General features: G+C 44.9%; 1 protein-coding gene across 2 annotated transcripts in view; it reads left to right on the top strand.

Annotated features, from left to right (window-relative positions):
* The first annotated feature begins 747 nt into the window (after positions 1-747).
* Positions 748-20,464, top strand: part of HHATL (hedgehog acyltransferase like) — a 54,650-nt gene continuing 34,933 nt past the window's right edge. For both annotated transcript variants that reach the window (XM_068238523.1, XM_068238522.1), the window contains exon 1: positions 748-975. The gene's annotated coding sequence lies outside the window, so the exon portion shown is untranslated. The remainder of the gene's footprint in view (positions 976-20,464) is intronic.

Below are 20,464 nucleotides of genomic sequence, written 5' to 3'. Positions count from 1 at the left end.
TCCTCTGTGTCCTCCCTGTGAGTACCTGTCCTCCCTCCTCTGTGCCCTCCCTGTGAGTACCTGTCCCCCTCTCCTCGGTGTCCTCCCTGTGAGTACCTGTCCTCCCTCCTCTGTGTCTTCCCTGTGAGTACCTGTCCTCCCTCCTCTGTGTCCTCCCTGTGAGTACCTGTCCTCGCTCCTCTGTGCCCACCCTGTGAGTACTTGTCCCTCCCCTCCTCTGTGTTCTCCCTGTGAGTACCTGTCCCCTCTCCTCTGTGTCCTCCCTGTGAGTACCTGTCCTTCGCTCCTCTGTGCCCACCCTGTGAGTACCTGTCCCTCCCCTCCTCTGTGTCCTCCCTGTGTCCTCTCCCTGTGTCCGCCCTCCCTCCTCTGTGTCCTCTCTGTGAGTACCTGCCCCCCCTCATCTGTGTCCTCCCTGTGAGTACCTGCCCCCCCCTCCTCTGTGTCCTCCCTGTGAGTACCTGTCCCCCCCCCGTGTCCTCCCTGTGAGTACCTGTCCCCCCTCCTCTGTGTCCTCCCTGTGAGTACCTGTCCCCCCCCCCCCTGTGTCCTCCCTGTGAGTACCTGCCCCCCCTCCTCTGTGTCCTCCATGTGAGTACCTGTCCCACCCCCTCCTCTGTGTCCTCCCTGTGAGTACCTGTCCCCCCTCCTCTGTGTCCTCCCTGTGAGTACCTGTCCCCCTCCTCTGTGTGTCCTCCCTGTGAGTACCTGTCCCCCCTCTCCTCTGGATATTCTGCCTGTGAGTGGCTCAGTCTGCAGTGACAGGCAGCACATATCTGCAGCGCTCCCTCCCAGCCTGCAGCCTCATGTAAACTTACTCCACACATCTCCTGAGTGGCCAGGCTGTGTCCTCCCTGCGCACACATGGGTCTCCCACCTGCCCCCTGCTGTACTCCAGCTGGACAGTGACACCAGAGCCTCCTGCACCAGGACCTATACATCTCTCCAGCGCACTCCTATAGACTGCAGCTCAAGGTCAGTGACTGAGGGGAAGGGAGGGAGGGGGTGATGCCAATCAGAGCTATGATACCCCCCAATATAATGCATCATTGTGTGCTGCTTCATTTGCATTGCAAAGCCTGGCAGCAGGGAAGGCGCAGGCTGGGACTCAGCATTGCCCACACATAGTCCATATACTGTACTTTCCCCTATACTGGGATGGAATACTAATGGGGCAGACTGCAGAGGCAGCAGTGTGACTGTTCTGTCCTGAGCCCAGAGAGCTGATATCACTGCACAGTGCTGGATGTCACTTCACAGTACTGGATGTCACTGCACAGTGCTGGATGTCACTGCACAGTGCTGGATATCAGTGCTGGATGTCACTGCACAGTGGTGGATATCAGTGCTGGATGTCACTGCACAGTGCTGAATGTCAGTGCTGGATGTCACTGCACAGTGCTGGATATCAGTGCTGGATGTCACTGCACAGCTCTGGATATCAGTGCTGGATGTCACTGCACAGTGCTGGATATCAGTGCTGGATGTCACTGCACAGTGCTGGATATCAGTGCTGGATGTCACTGCACAGTGCTGGATATCAGTGCTGAATGTCACTGCACAGTGCTGGATATCAATGCTGAATGTCACTGTACAGTGCTGGATATGAGTGTTGGATGTCACTGCACAGCGCTGGATGTCACTGCACAGTGCTGGATATCGGTGCTGAATTTGTCACTGCACAGTGCTGGATATCAGTGCTGAATGTCACTGTACAGTGCTGGATATCAGTGCTGGATGTTACTGCACACTGCTGGATGTCACTGCACAGTGCTGGATATCAGTGCTGGATGTCACTGCACAGCGCTGGATGTCACTACACAGCACTGGATATCAGTGCTGGATGACACTGCACAGTGGTGGATATCAGTGCTGGATGTCACTGCGCAGCGCTGGATATCAGTGCTGGATGTCACTGCACAGAGCTGGATGTCACTGCGCAGCGCTGGATATCAGTGCTGGATGTCACTGCACAGAGCTGGATATCAGTGCTGGATATCACTCACTGCACAGTGCTGGATATCAGTGCTGGATGTCACTGCGCAGCGCTGGATATCAGTGCTGGATGTCACTGCACAGTGCTGGATATCAGTGCAGGATGTCACTCACTGCACAGTGCCAAATCTCACTGCAACATGCTGGATGTCACTGCACGTGCTGAATATCAGTGCTGGATGTCACTGCACAGCGCTGGATATCCCTCCCTTCCTGACGCCTAACCCTAAAACCCCCCTTCCTGATTCCTAACCCTAAATCTCCCCTTCCCGACGCCTAACCCTAAATCCCCCCTAAAGGATACATTTCTAAATGATAATTTCCAAAAATGAATAATTTGTAAATACAAAACAATAAAAATGTCAAAAACTAAAACATTTTAGTTTTCAAAACAATAACATTTTTCAAAAACGATACAGTAATTTTCAAAATAATAATTATCACGTGCCCAAATTTCTGCTTTGGGCTCCTCATAGCCGATATTTGTAGTAGCGCCTACGGGATCCCCAAATCTTCCATTATCCGCTGAGCCCCCAAATTTCCTGCTTCCCTTCAGTCTGCTCCAGAAGAGCTTGCAATCTAAAGGTGGCCATACATGTAGCGATTCTGCTGTATGATCAACCATTCAAGCGTGTCCCTGTGTGCTCGATTGCCGAAAACTGGCCGATACCATGCCAAACTGACCAGTTTCGTTGCTCGAGTAGGATGGAAGATATTGGTGGATCGTATAGGAATCGGCTAGTCTTCGACAAGGAATCGATGTTTGGATTCTGAGCATGAAGGCACAACCTTGTTCAGATTGAATGTGAAGGAGAACCGCATTGGATCTCGCTTGTAGTGTGTGGGGCACTAGTTGATCGACTTTCCATACACCACACTGAAGTTGATCACCCAATAAAGTTCAAGCAAAATCGACAAATGTATGGCTACCTTAACACTAGCTGCTGCCATTGAAGGTGCCAATACACACAACAATTTTCCCATTCAATTCCCCTCAGATTCGATCCATCTGCTGGGAATCAATTCCCCAAAATGTCAGGTTGATCGATTGACTGAAAGTATCGAACAGACAGGACAGGTAATTTTTAGGACAATTGAGGGCAGGGCAATAGCATTGGCAGATCGTTAGCCCAGAGCGTTACATTGTATCAATCAGTGCAACACTGCAGTTCAATTGATTTTCCTTACCGGAATCTACTGGGAATTGATGTGCAGTGGGCTTCAGAAAGGATTGGATCTTTTGGAACATTGGATGGAAATCTTTAAAGGGCTCATTCACAATGGGGCGATTCGCAGGCGTTTACTGCGGATCTCCAAATCCCTGATCGTTAGTGCTTTTAACAGCGCTAGTGTAATGTAAAGTATATAGCAGTGATCTCACTGCCGCGATCGCCGGGCGATTTGCGTTAAATGCAAGTGCGATGCATGCAGCGCTTTTTCACAATTTTTGAGCGATTGCAGTTGCAATGCTAAAAAAGTGCTAATCGTGATTGTTAAAAATTGCAAAAATGTACACTTAAAAATATGCTTTTACCGCAAAAAAAATCACGGCTGCAAAACGTTAGTGATAATTGCTAGCATTTTGCAGTCCCCAGTACGAATGGTTCCTAAATGTATGACCAACTTAAAGGATACCCGAAGTGACATGAGACATGATGAGATAGACATGTGTATGTACTGTGCCTAGCACACAAATAACTAGTCTGTATTCCTTTTTTTCCTTTCTCTGCCTGAAAGAGTTAAATATCAGGTATGTAAGTGGCTGACTAAGTCCTGACTCAGACAGGAAGTGACTACAGTGTGACCCTCACTGATAAGAAATTCCCCTTTTTATCTCTTTCTTGCTCTTAGAAGCCATTTTCTGCTAGGAAAGTGTTTTATGGCTGGAATTTCTTATCAGTGAGGGTCACACTGTAGTCACTTCCTGTCTGAGTCAGGACTGAGTCAGCCACTTACATACCTGATATTTAACTCTTTCAGACAGAGAAAGAAAAAAGGAACACAGCATAGTTATTTGTGTGCTAGGCACTGTACATATTCATGTCTATCTCATCATGTCACATATCACTTCGGGTATCCTTTAAGGCCCACAATGCAATTTTGCTTCAAATTCTGCTTCCAATCGATATTCAGATCTGACATAGATTGAAATAGAAGAGAGTTAACATACACATCAGATTTCTGACCATTTTTCCGAATGGATATCGACTGAAAATGGTTCGTAAGGACGTACACATGGAACAATAGCCAATATTTCAATTGATGCTTTTCAGCATATCCAATCTGCTTTTCATTGAGAAAGGGATCGATTTCGGACTAGGAATTGGTCACCGGCAAACTGCAGTCTGTGTATTTTTTTTCCCTTTCCTTTTCTCGATTGGATAATTATTGTAAAATTGCATAGTGTATACCAGCCTATTCAAATACACATAGTATAGTAATAAAGATAATTCAGAAACTAACAGTAAATTATTTGCCATGTTTTATGGTATTATTCTGAACACATAACTATGCCCAAGACCTTACAAACCAATTCTAATTTATATCATTATTAATAGTATTTTACTATTCACATTCATCTCTTTGTAAGAGCAGCTGACAGTCTATATTTACCTTCACACATAAATATGTCACTGACATTGTCCACACTTGTGTACTTAGAACTCTGAGTCATCAGTTTGTGTGCCACAGAAGCTTACAATCTAAAATCTCCCACTCAGCGACCTGGACAGTAGTAATTATATAAACTTGTATAATTACTATTGAGTTAATATTGCAGAACACTGTATGGTTCTCATTCCCCTCAGTCTCTTCACCAGAGGAGCTTACACTCTAATGTCCTCACCACAGTCACACACTATTATTATTATATTATATTATTATTATTATACACTAGCTGATGGCCTGGCGTTACCCGGGTATGTATTTGACTGGTGTTGGCTCTGCCCACTTTTTCTAACCCTAACACACAATTACTCAATTACTCAATGACCTAGTTTGTGAGCTTTGACATCAATAATTTGCAATGAAATGAAACAAATCTGATTGGCTGTGGCTCCACCCCCTTTTCTGAATTTGAACCCCAGTCACCCAATGACTGACTGTACCAGGTTTTAGGCTTGTGCCATTAACAGCGCAAGAATGGCAGCAATTGAATTTTCCCCTTGAAAATCAATAAGTGAATCCTCATCTGCTTTTTGTAGGCTCCCCCCACTTTTATGAATATTGATCCCAGTCACCCTGTGACCAACTGCTCAAAGTTTGAGAACCCTACCATTAACAGTGTAAGAATGGCTGCAGTTTATATTTTCTCAGTGAAATTTGTATTTTCCTCTGCCCACCGATGACCCGCCGTTGCCCGGGTTTGTATTTGGCTGGTGTTGGTTCCGCCCACTTTCTAACCCTAATGGACCATACTCACGGGCAACTTTTTGGCCTGTCGCCAGCACACGTGAGCGTGTGCGCGACAGGCCGGCGACAGCTCCTCGCCAGGTCCCTCCGCGTACACACGCGGAAGAGAGACCAGCGGTGCGACGGAAGCTGTCGCCGACGTTCCTCCTCCCCCCGCCGTAAGCTCCGTATTCCTTTATGTATGTTGCTGTCGCTAGTCCGCGTACTCACGCGGACTAGCGACAGTTGCGTCGGAGTTGCGGCGGCGACTGTCGCCAGGCGATTGAGCGGTTCAATCGCCTGGCGACATCAGCGACGGGCGACAGTTCGGGGTGCGCGCCCGTGCAACGCCGCATACTCACGGGCGACATTTGTAGCCCGTGAGTATGGGCCATTACACTCAATTACTCAATGACCTAGTTTGTGAGCTTTGTGGTCTTTGGTATCACCAATTTGCATTGAAATGAAACAAATCTGATTGGCTGTTTGTGGCTCCACCCCCTTTCCTGAATTTGAGCCCCAGTCACCCAATGACCACCTGTACCAGGTTTAAGGCTTGTGCCATTGACAGAACAATAATGGCAGCAATTAAATATTCCCCTTGAAAACCAATAGGTGAATTTTGATTGGCTTTACATTTTCCCAGTGAAATTTGTATTTATCTCCGCCCACTTTTTGGTTAAGAGGATAAAAAGTATCCTATATGTTATTCCAGGTAATGTACTATGTGTGTGCCAAATTTCATTCAAATCCGACCAGCCATTGCTGCGTGATCGAGCAACAAACATCCAAACTTTTACATTTACAGTGGCTTGCAAAAGTATTTGGCCCCCTTGAAGTTTTCCACATTTTGTCACATTACTGCCACAAACATGAATCAATTTTATTGGAATTCCACGTAAAAGACCAACACAAAGTGGTGTACATGTGAGAAGTGGAATGAAAATCATACATGATTCCAAACATTTTTTACAAATCAATAACTGCAAAGTGGGGTGTGAATAATTATTCGGCCCCCTGAGTCAATACTTTGTAGAACCACCTTTTGCTGCAATTACAGCTGCCAGTCGTTTAAGGTATGTCTCTACCAGCTTTGCACATCTAGAGACTGAAATCCTTGCCCATTCTTCTTTGCAAAACAGCTCCAGCTCAGTCAGATTAGATGGACAGCGTTTGTGAACAGCAGTTTTCAGATCTTGCCACCGATTCTCGATTGGATTTAGATTTGGATATGGATATGGACATGGATATGTTTTGTTTTAAACCATTCCATTGTTGCCCTGGCTTTATGTTTAGGGTCATTGTCCTGCTGGAAGGTGAACCTCCGCCCCAGTCTCAAGTATTTTGCAGTCTCCAAGAGGTTTTCTTCCAAGTTTGCCCTGTATTTGGCTCCATCCATCTTCCCATCAACTCTGACCAGCTTCCCTGTCCCTGCTGAAGAGAAGCACCTCCAGAGCATGATGCTGCCACCACCATATTTGACAGTGGGGATGATGTGTCAGAGTGATGTGCAGTGTTAGTTTTCCGCCACACATAGCGTTTTGCATTTTGGCCAAAAAGTTCAATTTTGGTCTCATCTGACCACAGCACCTTCTTCCACATGGTTGCTGTGTCCCCCACGTGGCTTGTGGCAAACTGCAAACGGGACTTCTTATGCTTTTCTGTTAACAGTGGCTTTCTTCTTGCCACTCCATAAAGGCCAACTTTGTACAGTGCATGACTAATAGTTGTCCTATGGACAGAGTCTCCCACCTGAGCTGTAGATCTCTGCAGCTCATCCAGAGTCACCATGGGCCTCTTGACTGCATCTCTGATCAGCACTCTCCTTGTTTGGCCTGTGAGTTTAGGTGGACAGCCTTGTCTTAGTAGGTTTACAGTTGTGCCATACTCCTTCCATTTCTGAATGATCGCTTGAACAGTGCTCCGTGGGATGTTCAAGGCTTTGAAAATCTTTTTGTAGCCTAACCCTGCTTTAAATTTCTCAATAACTTTATCCCTGACCTGTCTGGTGTGTTCTTTGGACTTCATGGCGTTGTTGCTCCCAAGATTCTCTAGACAACCTCTGAGGCCCTCACAGAGCAGCTGTATTTGTACTGACATTAGATTACACAAAGGTGCACTCCATTTAGTCATTAGCACTCATCAGGCAATGTCTATGGACAACTGACTGCACTCAGACCAAAGGGGGCCGAATAATTACGCACACCCCACTTTGCAGTTATTGATTTGTAAAAAATGTTTGGAATGATGTATGATTTCCGTTCCACTTCTCACGTGTACACCACTTTGTGTTGGTCTATCACGTGGCATTCCGATAAAACCGATTCATGTTTGTGGCAGTAATGTGACAAAATGTGGAAAACTTCAAGGGGGCCAAATACTTTTGCAAGCCACTGTATAATATTAGTGAGATGAGATTTATATAGCTCTGACATATTCCACAGCGCTGTACAGAGATCACTGATCCATTCCCATCAGTCTCTGCACCAGAGGAGCTTACACTCTAATGTCCTCACCACTGTCACACACTATTATTATTATTACACATTTATATAGCTCTGACATATAGCACGGCGCTGTACAGAGATCCATTCAGACACACACAGCCAGTGTTCAGTACGGATACAGTGACACTGACTCCTCTGACGCTCTGCTGTCACATGCTGATTTCTGTTCACAGTTCTGGCAGACACACAGCGCAGCACTGCAGTCAGCCTCCCAGCTGAGCTATTATTGGAGAGAGATGTAGAATTCTCCCTCTACCCACCCACATTGCTGGCATTGCAGCATTCTATGAGAAACCTGAATCGTCTCTCCTCCTGTCTTCACACATGGCTAGTCCCTGCTGTGCACAAAATGCTGACCGCCTGATACGCTCCCTATGAAACAGCATTTGTCTAAAAACACCGGCCCCTTAACATGCTGTTCTCTATATAGCCTCAAGCGGGCACTACAGTGTTGTGGTATAGAGACCCACCACAGGGCTGGGTCGAGGCAGAGGCGAGAGAGGCTCCAGCCTCAGGGCGCAGTGTAGGAGGGGGCACACAACTGAGCTATTAGCAGAGAGAAATAAGAACAGGGGATATATGGCAGTGACTGCAAGCCAGATAACTAGAGATTAAGGTGTTGGGGGGGGGCCTGGGGGGCCTCTTAGTCTAATACCAATCAGTGTGTGACGGCTGGGGTGGGAGGGATGGAGGGGTGCACTTTGGTGTCTTAGCCTTGGGTGCTGAAGGACCTTGTCCTGGCTCTACCATCACAACTCTACTCTATAGGATCCAGACTGTAGATAAGTATATACTATTTTTTATTTATATGGCACCAACGTCTTCCGTAGCGCTGTACTGTGCACAAAATAAATATTAGTGAGCACAGATACATGAGAAGTTCAAAACTCTGTACAGTCAAAACATCCAGCAATACAAATACAGCACCAATACTGGCACATGTTCATATAAATTACAGCAGAATAAGAAACACTAGGAGGATGTCCCTGCCCTTGGGAGCTTACAATCTAGAGTATGCGCTTTCGTACTCTTAGTTCACCTCGGGTACACTTTAAGGAACCATTTTCATTGGTTGTAGCGTTTAGATGAGCGTAATGACCTAATTACGATTTTGCGAAATTTCGCGTAATTAGTGTAATTACGATTATGGCCGTAAGTACATAATCGTAATGAAGAAGGATTTCGCGAAATTTCGCGTAAGCGTAATTTTCGCGTAATTTTCGCATTACAGTCGTATCATGCCGTAATTTCGCATTAAACGCTACCGTAATTTCGCGTTAAACCGTAACGCTCCGTATAATATAAAAAAGCCGCCGACTTTAAGGGTTAATAGCAAAGCCCCCTTAAATGCTAAGAGCCTCAAATTTGGAGAATATATTAAGGAGATCAGGAGGAATAAGAGGAAAAAATTTTTTTTTCAAAAAGACCTTATAGTTTTTGAGAAAATCGATGTTAAAGTTTCAAAGGAAAAATGTAAACATTTAAAAACCCGCTGACTTTAACGGTTAATAGCAAAGCCTGCTTAAAGTTTAGGAACACCAAATTCCCAGGGTATATTAAGGGGATCAGTGGGAATAAGAGGAAAAACATTTTTTTCAAAAAGACCTTATAGTTTTTGAGAAAATCGATTTTTAAGTTTCAAGGGCGAAAATGTCTTTTAAATGCGGAAAATGTCAGTTTTTTTGCACAGGTAACAATAGTGTATTATTTTCATAGATTCCCCCAAGTGGGAAGAGTTTTACTTACTTCGTTCTGAGTGTGGGAAATATAAAAAAAAAACGACGTGGGGTCCCCCCTCCCAGACCTCTTTAACCCCTTGTCCCCCATGCAGGCTGGGATAGCCAGAATGCGGAGCACCGGCCGCGTGGGGCTCCGCACCCTGACTATACCAGCCCGCATGGTCCATGGATTGGGGGGTCTCGGAAGGGGAGGGGCAGCCAAGCTTTCCCCTCCCCCTCCGAGCCCTTGTCCAATCCAAGGACAAGGGGCTTTTCTCCACCTCCGATGGGCGGTGGAGGTGGAGGCCGCGATTTCCTGGGTGGGGGGTTCATGGTGGAATCTGGGAGTCCCCTTTAAAAAGGGGTCCCCCAGATGCCCACCCCCCTCCCAGGAGAAATGAGTATAGAGGTACTTGTAGTACCCCTTACCCATTTCCTTTAAGAGTTAAAAGTAAATAAACACACAAACACATAGAAAAAGTATTTTAATTGAACAAAAAACATAACCACGAAAAAAGTCCTTTAATATTCTTAATTAACCATTAATACTTACCTGTCCCTTTAAATAAATGATCCCACGCAATATCCTCGGAAATGTTCTATCAGTTACAATGTAACAAAGTTATTACAATATAACAACTTTGTTACATTGTAACTACGCCGCACCCGACGTCACTCACCGCCGCCGCCGCCGCCGCGTCTGCGCTGCAGGACCCGACAGAGCTCTGAGCTATAGCTCAGAGCTCTCGAAAGCATCTTTGTATTTGGGCTCCAAGGAGCCCCATTGGTCCTTAGCAGACCAATGGGGTTCCTTCTGATTTGAAGGAACCCCATTGGTCTGCTAAGGACCAATGGGGCTCCTTGGAGCCCAAATACAAAGATGCTTCTCAGAGCTCTGAGCTATATAGCTCAGAGCTCTGTCGGGCCCGTGCAGGACGCTAAGTCCCCGCCGGCTCCGCTGCCCTCCCCGCCTCTCCCACATGTCACCCACATGTCACCCACATGTGGGTGACAGATGTGGGCGGGGTGGACAGCGGGAGCTGCGGGGACTTAGCGTCCTGCACGGACGCGTATGCGGCGGCTGAGCGGCGAGTGGCGTCGGGTGCGGCGTAGTTACAATGTAACAAAGTTGTTACATAATAACTTTGTTACATTGTAACTGATAGAACATTTCCGAGGATATTGCGTGGGATCATTTATTTAAAGGGACAGGTAAGTATTAATGGTTAATTAAGAATATTAAAGGACTTTTTTCGTGGTTATGTTTTTTGTTCAATTAAAATACTTTTTCTATGTGTTTGTGTGTTTATTTACTTTTAACTCTTAAAGGAAATGGGTAAGGGGTACTACAAGTACCTCTATACTCATTTCTCCTGGGAGGGGGGTGGGCATCTGGGGGACCCCTTTTTAAAGGGGACTCCCAGATTCCACCATGAACCCCCCACCCAGGAAATCGCGGCCTCCACCTCCACCGCCCATCGGAGGTGGAGAAGAGCCCCTTGTCCTTGGATTGGACAAGGGCTCGGAGGGGGAGGGGAAAGCTTGGCTGCCCCTCCCCTTCCGAGACCCCCCAATCCATGGACCATGCGGGCTGGTATAGTCAGGGTGCGGAGCCCCACGCGGCCGGTGCTCCGCATTCTGGCTATCCCAGCCTGCATGGGGGACAAGGGGTTAAAGAGGTCTGGGAGGGGGGACCCCACGTCGTTTTTTTTTTATATTTCCCACACTCAGAACGAAGTAAGTAAAACTCTTCCCACTTGGGGGAATCTATGAAAATAATACACTATTGTTACCTGTGCAAAAAAAACTGACATTTTCCGCATTTAAAAGACATTTTCGCCCTTGAAACTTAAAAATCGATTTTCTCAAAAACTATAAGGTCTTTTTGAAAAAAAAATTTTTCCTCTTATTCCCACTGATCCCCTTAATATACCCTGGGAATTTGGTGTTCCTAAACTTTAAGCAGGCTTTGCTATTAACCGTTAAAGTCGGCGGGTTTTTAAATGTTTACATTTTTCCTTTGAAACTTTAACATCGATTTTCTCAAAAACTATAAGGTCTTTTTGAAAAAAAAAATTTTTCCTCTTATTCCTCCTGATCTCCTTAATATATTCTCCAAATTTGAGGCTCTTAGCATTTAAGGGGGCTTTGCTATTAACCCTTAAAATCGACGGCTTTTTTATATTATACGGAGCGTTACGGTTTAACGCGAAATTACGGTAGCGTTTAATGCGAAATTACGGCATGAACGAAACGCGAAATTTCGCGTTGAAAAATACGCTTACGGTATTTTCAATTACGATTTTAAAGGGAAGGTTCAAGCAAAAAAAAAAAATGAGATTCACTTACCTGGGGCTTCTACCAGCCCCATGTAGCCATCCTGTGCCCTTGTAGTCACTCACTGCTGCTCCAGTCCCCCGCTGGCAGCTTTCTGACCTCGGAGGTCAGGGCCACATTGCATACATTTTTACGCATTCCAGCTAGTGCAGGAACAAAAATTTACGCGTTTCACCACTAACGCGTAAAAATGTATGTGTTAATGATCCTGCACTAGTGGGAATGTGTAAAAATGTACGCAATTTGGCCCTGACCTCCGAGGTCAGAAAGCTGCCAGCGGGGGACTGGAACAGCAGTGAGTGACTACGAGGGCACAGGATGGCTGCATGGGGCTGGTAGAAGCCCCAGGTAAGTTAATCTCATTTTTTTTTTTTTGCTTGGACCTTCCCTTTAATGGCAATTTCGCTACGCTAATTTCGCATCGTAATCGCAAATTTCGCATGCGTAATTATAGTAATGCGAAATTACGAAAATTTCAGCTCAACTCGCCGTTACCTCATTTTGGCCACAATCATAGCTATCTGCACTCTCTAATGGGAGGCGTCGTCTGACTTTGGCAGTGTGTAGCGGTGTCGGTGCAGTGTGGCCCCGCCCCCTTATCTCTGGGAACAGACGCTGGTCTGCTGCTCAGTTTATACGGCCAAGGAGGGAAACTGAAGGATGACCTGAAAAAATAATGCCAAAATACAAGCAATACAATACAAGCCTCTATCTACACTTAGGTAACTGCAGCTCCTCCTGACCGGCCTCCATAGTCATTTAATATTATTATTAACATACAAGGGGCTTGATTCACAAAGCGGTGCAAAGTGTTTGCACGCCAGTGAAAAGCCCCTTATCACACCTAAACTCACTTTAGGCATGATAAGAAGCAACTCGCGCAAATTTTCCGCGCGCAAAGTTTTGTGCGCGCAACAGCGCACGCGCGCGCGCAGCGTCCCTGCTTCGCGCAAAGCTCCCATTAAACCCTATGCCCATCGGAGGTGGAGAAGAGCCCCTTGTCCTTGGATTGGACAAGGGCTCGGAGGGGGAGGGGAAAGCTTGGCTGCCCCTCCCCTTCCGAGACCCCCCAATCCATGGACCATGCGGGCTGGTATAGTCAGGGTGCGGAGCCCCACGCGGCCGGTGCTCCGCATTCTGGCTATCCCAGCCTGCATGGGGGACAAGGGGTTAAAGAGGTCTGGGAGGGGGGACCCCACGTCGTTTTTTTTTTATATTTCCCACACTCAGAACGAAGTAAGTAAAACTCTTCCCACTTGGGGGAATCTATGAAAATAATACACTATTGTTACCTGTGCAAAAAAAACTGACATTTTCCGCATTTAAAAGACATTTTCGCCCTTGAAACTTAAAAATCGATTTTCTCAAAAACTATAAGGTCTTTTTGAAAAAAAATTTTTTCCTCTTATTCCCACTGATCCCCTTAATATACCCTGGGAATTTGGTGTTCCTAAACTTTAAGCAGGCTTTGCTATTAACCGTTAAAGTCGGCGGGTTTTTAAATGTTTACATTTTTCCTTTGAAACTTTAACATCGATTTTCTCAAAAACTATAAGGTCTTTTTGAAAAAAAAAATTTTTCCTCTTATTCCTCCTGATCTCCTTAATATATTCTCCAAATTTGAGGCTCTTAGCATTTAAGGGGGCTTTGCTATTAACCCTTAAAGTCGACGGCTTTTTTATATTATACGGAGCGTTACGGTTTAACGCGAAATTACGGTAGCGTTTAATGCGAAATTACGGCATGAACGAAACGCGAAATTTCGCGTTGAAAAATACGCTTACGGTATTTTCAATTACGATTTTAAAGGGAAGGTTCAAGCAAAAAAAAAAAATGAGATTCACTTACCTGGGGCTTCTACCAGCCCCATGTAGCCATCCTGTGCCCTTGTAGTCACTCACTGCTGCTCCAGTCCCCCGCTGGCAGCTTTCTGACCTCGGAGGTCAGGGCCACATTGCATACATTTTTACGCATTCCAGCTAGTGCAGGAACAAAAATTTACGCGTTTCACCACTAACGCGTAAAAATGTATGTGTTAATGATCCTGCACTAGTGGGAATGTGTAAAAATGTACGCAATTTGGCCCTGACCTCCGAGGTCAGAAAGCTGCCAGCGGGGGACTGGAACAGCAGTGAGTGACTACGAGGGCACAGGATGGCTGCATGGGGCTGGTAGAAGGCCCAGGTAAGTTAATCTCATTTTTTTTTTTTTGCTTGGACCTTCCCTTTAATGGCAATTTCGCTACGCTAATTTCGCATCGTAATCGCAAATTTCGCATGCGTAATTATAGTAATGCGAAATTACGAAAATTTCAGCTCAACTCGCCGTTACCTCATTTTGGCCACAATCATAGCTATCTGCACTCTCTAATGGGAGGCGTCGTCTGACTTTGGCAGTGTGTAGCGGTGTCGGTGCAGTGTGGCCCCGCCCCCTTATCTCTGGGAACAGACGCTGGTCTGCTGCTCAGTTTATACGGCCAAGGAGGGAAACTGAAGGATGACCTGAAAAAATAATGCCAAAATACAAGCAATACAATACAAGCCTCTATCTACACTTAGGTAACTGCAGCTCCTCCTGACCGGCCTCCATAGTCATTTAATATTATTATTAACATACAAGGGGCTTGATTCACAAAGCGGTGCAAAGTGTTTGCACGCCAGTGAAAAGCCCCTTATCACGCCTAAACTCACTTTAGGCATGATAAGAAGCAACTTGCGCGAATTTTCCGCGCGCAAAGTTTTGTGCGCGCAACAGCGCACGCGCGCGCGCAGCGTCCCTGCTTCGCGCAAAGCTCCCATTAAACCCTATGGGACTTTGCGCGCGCACGTACGCGCGTATGCGCGTACGCGCGGAAACTTCGCGCGAGTTAGAGCAAAAATCGGTGATAACTCAGTGGTGCAAAGGTTATCACGCCTAAAGTCTTTTAGGCGTGATAACTGAGTTATCACCACTTAGTGAATCAAGCCCAATGAGTGGCCAAACAAATAGAGACACCCCTTATTTGAAAGTAAACCAGTCCAACAGTGAAGTAGAGTGACATAAAACTGCAGATTGTCTTATATATTAACCGACACTGTGTCGGGCGTACCGCTCGCTGGCCTCAGGAGTCCCCCATGCTTAATTCATTTAATACAATGACTGTAAAGCCTATAGCTAGCACTAGGCTAGCTAGTACAGGTGGCCGGCACCCCCCGATCGCCCCCAATCCTGCCCCCCGATCCCCCCGTTTATACATTACCCCCCTGTATCCAGCAATCGCTGCAGTCTCCCCGCACAGCCCCGGTCTCTCTATGGGGAGGATCGGGTTTGCATATGACGTCATGTGCAATCCTCCCCATAGTGAAGACCGGAGCTGTCCGGGGAGGCTGCGCCGATCGCTGGATCCAGACGGGGTAATGTATAAAGGGGGGGATCCCGGGTGATTGGGGGGTGCCGGCCACCTATACTAGCTAGCCTAGTGCTAGCTAAAGGTTTTGCAGCCATTGGATCAAGTTAATTAAGCTGGAGACACAAAGTAGCAAAACCTCCTGAGTGGCGTAACGCTCAAGAGGTTAATAAATCCTATATTTCTATAGCACTTTTCTCCTGTCGGTCTTAAAGCAGTTGCAAGGCAGCCACTAGAGCACACTCAGTAGGCGATAGCAGCATTAGAATGTCTTGCCCAAGAACTCCTTACTGAATGGTTGCTGGCTTACTGAATAGGAGGAGCTGAGATTTGAACCCTGGTCTCCTGTGTCAGAGGCAGAGCCCTTAACCATTGCACTATCCAGCCACTTGCATGCTCATATGAGGAGCGCTCAGAATCAGACAACGTTGTTATCACCAAAGTTAATGTCAACATGGATAAGAAGAAAGATTTAAAGGGGCACTATGGCGATAAAAAAATTACAATTTAAAATATGTGCAAACATAGACAAATAAGAAGTACATTTTTTCCAGAGTAAAATGAGCCATAAATTACTTTTCTCCTATGTTGCTGTCACTCACAGTAGGTAGTAGAAATCTGACAGAAGTGACAGGTTTTGGACTAGTCCCTCTCTTCATAGGGGATTCTCAGCAAGGCTTTTATTCTTTATAAAGATACTAGCTAATTGCCCGGTGTTGTCCAGTAATGTTCATAACTGTTTTAGGAACTCCTAGCTGGCTGTATTGAAATGTGGAGGTGACAAGTATGGAATTGGGGAGGGAGGTACGGTAATAATTATAATGCTACTAGCTAATTGCCCGGCGTTGCCCGGGTATGTATTTGGCTGGTGTTGGCTCCGCCTATTTTTTCTAACCCTAACACACAATTACTCACTGACCAAGTTTGTGAGCTTTGCCGTCTTTGGTATCAATAATCTGCATTGAAATGAAACAAATCTGATTGAGTGTGTGTGGCTCCACTCCCTTTTCTGAATTTGAACCCCAGTCACCCAATAACCAACTGTACCAGGTTTGAGGCCTGTGCCATTAACAGTTCAAGAATGGTAGCAATTAAATATTCCCCTTGAAAAGCAACAGGTGAAGTTTGATTTACTTTTGTAGGCTCCACCCACTTTTCTGAATATTAATCCCAGTCACCCAGTGACCAACTGTGCAAAGTTTAAAAACCCTGCCATTAACAGTGTAAGAATGGCTGCAGTGTACATTTTCCCAGTGAAATTTGTATTTGTCTCCACCCACTGATGACCCGGCGTTGCCCGGGTATGTATTTGACTGGTGTTGGCTCCGCCCACTTTCTAACCCTAACACACAAACACTCAATGACCAAGTTTGTGAGCTTTGGAGTCCTTGGCATCAATAATTTGTATATTCCCATAGAAATTAAACAAATCAGATAGGCTGTTTGTGGCTCCACCCCTCTCCAGCATTTGAACCCCAGTCACCCAATGACCAACTGTAGCAGGTTTGAGGCATCTGCTATTAACAGTGTAAAAATGGCAGCAATTTAAATATTCCACTTGAAAATCAACAGGTGAATTTTGATTGGCTATTATAGGCTCCACCCACTTCCCTGAATATCTCAGTCACTCAGTGACCATCTGGGCAAAGATCGGGAACCCTGAAATAAATAGTGTAAGAAGGGCTGCAGTTTACACTTTCCCAGTGAAATGTGTTTTTGGCTCCGCCCACTTTTTGTAACCTTGACACAAAGTCACTACTCAATGCCCAAGTTTGTGAGTTTTGGGGTCCATGGCATCAATAATTTGTATTTTCCCATGAAATGAAACAAATCTGATTAACTGTTTGTGGCTCTGTCCCCTTTTCTGAATTTGAACCTCAGTGACCCAATGACCAACTGTGCCAGGTTTGAGGCTTGTGCCATTAACAGTGCAAGAATGGGAGCAATTTTAATATTCTCCTTGAAAAGCGACATGTGATTTTTGATTGGCATTTTTAGGCTCCACCCACTTTTCTGATTATTAATCCCAGTCACCCAGTAACCAGCTATGCTAAGTTTGAGAACCCTGCCATTAACAGTGAAGAAGGGCTGCAGTTTACAATTTCCCAGAAAAATCTGTTTTTAACTCCACCCACTTTTTGTAACCTTGACACACAGTCACTACTCAATGACCAAGTTTGTGAGCTTTTGGGTTCCTGGCATCAAAATTGTGCTAATGGAAGCAGTTTATCCAACAAAGAAATCTGGCTGTTTTTGGCTCCGCCCCTTTACTGAATTTGAACCCCAAACACTTAACGACTGACTGTAGCAGGTTTGAGGCCTCTGCTATTAACAGTGTGAGAATGGCTGCAGTTTCAATATTCCCCTTGAAAATCAATAGGTGAATTTTGATTGGCTCTTGTAGGCTCCACCTACTTTTCCGAATATGAATCCTAGTCACCCAGTGACCAACTGTGTGAAGTTTGAGAACCCTGCAATTAACAGTGTAAGAAAATCTGCAGTTTACATTTCCCCATGTAAAAAGTTACCGTAGTTGTTTTTGGCTCTGCCCACTATTTCTAATTTTGACATACAGTCATTTAATGACCAAGTTTATGAGCTTTGGGGTCTTTGGCATCAATAAGTTGCATTTTACCATTGAAATTAAACAAATCTGATTGGCTGTTTTTGGCCCGCTCCCTTCAGAATTTAAATTTCAGTCTCCCAGTGACTGACTGTAGCAGATGTTAGGCCTCTGCCATTAAGAGTGCATGAATGGCAGCAAAGTAAATATTCCCCTTGAAATTCAAAAGGTGAATTTTGATTGGCTGCTGTAGGCTCCACCCACTGAATATTAGTCACAGTCACCCAGTGGCCAACTGTGTCATGTTTGAGAACCCTGGCAATAACAGAATGGCTGAAATCAATCTAACAAATCTGACTGGCTGTTTGTGGCTCCACCCCTTTAGTGAATTTGGATCCCAGTCACCCAATGACTGACTGTATCAGGTTTGAGGCCTCTGCCACTAACAGTGTAAGAATGGTAGCAATGTGAATATTCCCCTTGAAAATTAATAGGTACATTTTGATTGGCTGTTGTAGGCTCTACCCACATTTCTGAATATTCATCCCAGTCACCCAGTGGCCAATTGTGTAAAGTTTGGGAACCCTGCAATGTAAAAAATGAAGTTGTTGGCACCGCCCACTTTTTCTAACCTTGACATACAGTCACTCAATTATCAAGTTTATCAGCTTTGGGATCCTTGGTATGAATACTTTGTATATTCCCATTGAAAAATAAACAAATCTGTCTGTTTGTGGCTCCGCCCCCTTCCTGAATTTGGACCCTAGTCACCCAGTGACCAACTGTACCAGGTTTGAGGCATCTGCTTTTACCAGTATAAGAGAATGGTAGCAGATGAAATATTCCCTTTGAAAATCAAAAGGGGAATTTTTATTGGCTGTTGTAGGCTCCACCCACCTTCCAAAATCTTAATCTGTGACCCAATGACCAACTGTGCAAAGTTTGAGAACCCTGCCATTCACGGTGTAAGAATGGCTGCCGTTTATATTTTCCCAGTAAAAGTTGTTTTGGCACCGCCCACTTTTTGTAACCTTGACACACAGTCACTCAATGACCAAGTTTGTGAGCTGTCAGGTTCTAGGCATCAAAAATGTGTGAATGGAAGCAGTTTATCCACTAAGGAAATCTGATTGGCTGTATGTGGCCCCGCCCCTTTAGTGAACTTTGACCCCAGTCACCCAATGACTGACTGTAGCAAGTTTGAAGCCTCTGCCATTAAAAGTGTAAGAATAGCAGCAGTTTAAATATTCCCCTTGAAAATCAATAGGTGAATTTTGATTGGCTGTTGTAGGCTCCACCCACTTTCTTGAATCTTAATCTCATTCACCCAGTGACCAACTGTGGCAAGTTTGAGAACTCTGCGATTAACAGTCTAAGAATGGCTGCAGTTTACATTTTCCCATTTAAAATGAACGGCTGAAATTTGATTGGCTGTTTTATGCTCCGCCCACTTTTCCTGGATTTGTAACCTCGGTCACCAAGTGACCAACTGTGCAAAGTGTGGGGACTGTGGCTCGATTACTGTGAGAATGACAGCCTTTTACATTTTTTCCATTGACTTCAATGGGTGGAATCTGATTGGCTGTTTGTAGCTCCGCCCACGTGTGCAGGGGGGCCACGAGACCCCCAGAACATATCATCCCAGGTAATAAGGGATCTGTATACCAAGTTTCGTTCAAATCGGTCAAGCCGTTTTCGCGTGATCGCGGCACATACACACACACACACACACACACATACATACATACATACATACAATTTTATATATATAGATTCCCTAAAAAGGATTTAAACAATGATGCTGGTCAGCTTCCCTGCTCAGTACACAGTTTTTTGGCAGTTGGACAGAGCAACTGCCATTCACTAAGTGCTTTTGAAAATAAATAAATCCCCCATGAAGAGATGGACTAGTCCAAAACCTGTCGCTTCTGTCAGATTTCTACTACTTACTAAGTGACAGCAACATAGGAGAAAAGTAATTTATAGCTCATTTTACTCAGGAAAAAACATACTTCTTATTTGTCTATGTTTGCACATATTTTAAATGTTAAATGTTTCACCATAGTGGCCCTTTAACCACTTAAGCCCGAAGGGTCGTTTATTTTTTGCATCTGAGTAACTTTCCCCTCCCATCTATTTGCCAATAACTTTATCACCACTCATCACAATGAATTGGTCTATAGCTTGTTTTCTCCGCCACCAATTAGACTTTCTTTGGGTGATACATTTTGCTGAAAATTAATTTATTCTAAATCCATTTTAACAGGAATATTAACAAAGAAAAAATCATTATTTCTCAGCTTTTAGCCATTATAGTTTGAAATTAATACATGCTACTATAATTAAAACCCATGTATTGTATTTGCCCATTTGTCCCACTTATTACACCATTTAAATTATGTCCCTATCACAATGTATGGCGCCGATATTTTATGTGGAAATAAAGGTGCATTTTTTCAATTTGCGTCCATCACTATTTACAAGCCCATAATTAAAAAAAAAATATTAATATACTCCTTTGACATGCATATTTAAAAAGTTCAGATCCTTAGGTAACTATTTATGTTTT

This window comes from Hyperolius riggenbachi, chromosome 5 (genome assembly GCF_040937935.1).
Source record: "Hyperolius riggenbachi isolate aHypRig1 chromosome 5, aHypRig1.pri, whole genome shotgun sequence".
In the NCBI taxonomy this organism is placed as follows: Eukaryota; Metazoa; Chordata; class Amphibia; order Anura; family Hyperoliidae; genus Hyperolius; species Hyperolius riggenbachi.
This window is presented reverse-complemented; position numbering and strand designations above follow the sequence as displayed.